At 41.6% G+C, this 2,397-nt stretch overlaps 1 pseudogene; it reads right to left on the reverse strand.

The window, feature by feature from the left end:
* Window positions 1-711: 711 nt before the first annotated feature.
* On the reverse strand, window positions 712-1,791 carry LOC143681401 (small ribosomal subunit protein uS2 pseudogene; annotated as a pseudogene).
* Between the last annotated feature and the right edge of the window lie 606 nt (window positions 1,792-2,397).

Here is a 2,397-nt window from a genome sequence, read left to right on the forward strand (position 1 = left end):
CTCCATTTCTATCCCTAGCCTCTCCTGATAACTATTCGTGCTGATTAATCATTTTAAAACCTCTCATGTATTATGCAGTTTTTCTCCTTTGATACATTTCCTAAATTCCTGTGCCCCAGCAGTGATTCTTGACCTGGTTGTACAACAGAATGGCCCGGGGGAGCTTTTAAAAACATCAATGATTGAGTCACCTCCAGCTGGTTAAATTAGACCTCAGACCTGAGTGTTTTTAAAACACCCAGATATTTCTAATGTGTAGAGAGTGTTTAGAACCCCTGCGTTAAGTTTAAAACTGCTTCGCCTCGTCCTCGAGACTCTACAGCAAAGTTTGGCTTCACTCCTCTTTTAACCTGATCTCTTTCTCCTCTGCATTTGTTCTCACTATTCCTCATCTAACACATTATATCTTTACTCTTCTTTTTTTTTATTAATTTTTAAAAATATAACAAACACATTCTTAACATATGTTCATTCCGTTCTACATATATAATCAGTAATTCACCATATCATTACATAGTTGCATATTCATCATTATGATCATTCCTTAGAACATTTACATCATTCAGAAAAAGAAATAAAAAGATAACAGAAAAAATTCATAATACCATTCCCCTTACCCCTCCCTTTCATTGATCACTAGCATTTCAATCCACTAAATTTATTTTAACATTTGTTCCCCCTATTATTTATTTTTATTCTCTTTACTCCTCTTTTGACCTGATCTCTTTCTTTTCTGCATTTCTTCTTACCATTCCTCATCTAACCCATTATATATTACATTATTATTATTTGTTTTTTATAGAAACTTGTTTATTTTCCGGCAACCTTATTTCCACTTTCATTTACGAGCCTATGGAAGAACGGCTTATGACCAGTCAGTGGTTGTTCCTACTCACGCAGTGGCCTGAGCGGTGGGAGCTGCAGCCCAGTCTCCAGCTGCAGCCTGAGATCTCCAGTCTTCAGTAGGGAACTGCTGAGCAGGCATAGAGGGCACCTGCACGCCTTCAGACCAATCTGCAAGCTCGGGTTGAGCAGCAGTAAATCCAGGAGCCGGAGCAGTCCATTCGCCCTGAAATTCCTCTTTGGTTACAGCTTTTTCAGCAGCAGCCTGCTCTCCCTTTTCAATCTCTTCAAGATCTCTGTAGAAGTAGAGATCAGGCATGACTTCCCAAGGGTGTTCATGGGAGATGATGCACGCATGCGCAGATCTTCCCGGGCCAGCATCCACCAGATCAGACCCACTGAGTGAGATCCCTTGTTGTTGCATGGGATGGCGATGTCCACACAGCGCAGAGGAGAATCTGTGTTACACAGCGCAGCGGTGGGCAGGTTGACACAGGATGCCTCTGTGAGAGGCTGGTGGTCAGCCCTGGGATCAGTCTCCACCAGAAGACGTGGCCCTCAAAAGGCTGCCTGAATCTGGTTGGTGAAAGTTCCAGAAGTGAAGCGCCCAGCAATAGGAGTTGCGCCAGTGGCAGCAGCAAACTTGAGCACAGCCTACTGGCCTGTGTTCCTGGAGGATATAACACTGACATCAGCGGGGTTTTCAATGGCAACAATGGCATGAGCTGCCAGCAGAAGCTTCTTCCACATCCTCTTCAGATTTATGATGTAGATGCCATCACTTTTCCTTTTGTAGATGTATTGTTCCATTTGGAAGTCAAGGTTGACACCATCTAAATGGGCTCCTGCTGCAAGGAATTTGAGGACATCCTTCTCCATCTGCAGGACATCAAGGGCTCCAGACATCATTTAAATTTCCCTTTAAGTTATGACGGGAACCAAGGACAATGCCATATGGACCCCTCTCTGGGTAGCACAGAAAGTCTACGTTATTTTTTTATATGGATGTATTATAACACTTCTGCACCTGAAAAATAACCTATACTTGCATAATACATTATACCGTCACCATACAAGATTTTATGTATCTTCCACAAGAAAATTTTGTAGAGGGATAGAAAATATAATGCTTCTTAAACAGACGGAAAGACAAGAGGTTCAAATATACTCTGTGTCACCATGAAAGGATTTACGCAGCAAAAGCACTACTAAGTGGCAAGACTCGGGGTATTTCCACTATGCCATAGCTCCTTTAAGAAACTCATTCATTTGCTGATTCATTCACTTCTTTCTATTTTCTTGACTGGTTGATCAACAGACATTTACTGTGTGCATACTGTGGTCAGAATTTTACTGGCTCACCAAGTGTTAATATCTGTAATACTCTCAAGGTTAGCATTGAAACATATATGATATGGTTTCAAATAACTGTCATGATATATGAAAATGTATGTACAGATTGCTAGGGGACAGGGAAGAGGAAATGACTAGACTCTAGGGTTAGATACATGGGCAGATTCTAGAAAGATGGGCCAATGAGGGAATCATGGTGAG

The sequence above is a fragment of the Tamandua tetradactyla genome, chromosome 4, assembly GCF_023851605.1.
Source record: "Tamandua tetradactyla isolate mTamTet1 chromosome 4, mTamTet1.pri, whole genome shotgun sequence".
NCBI lineage: Eukaryota > Metazoa > Chordata > Mammalia > Pilosa > Myrmecophagidae > Tamandua > Tamandua tetradactyla.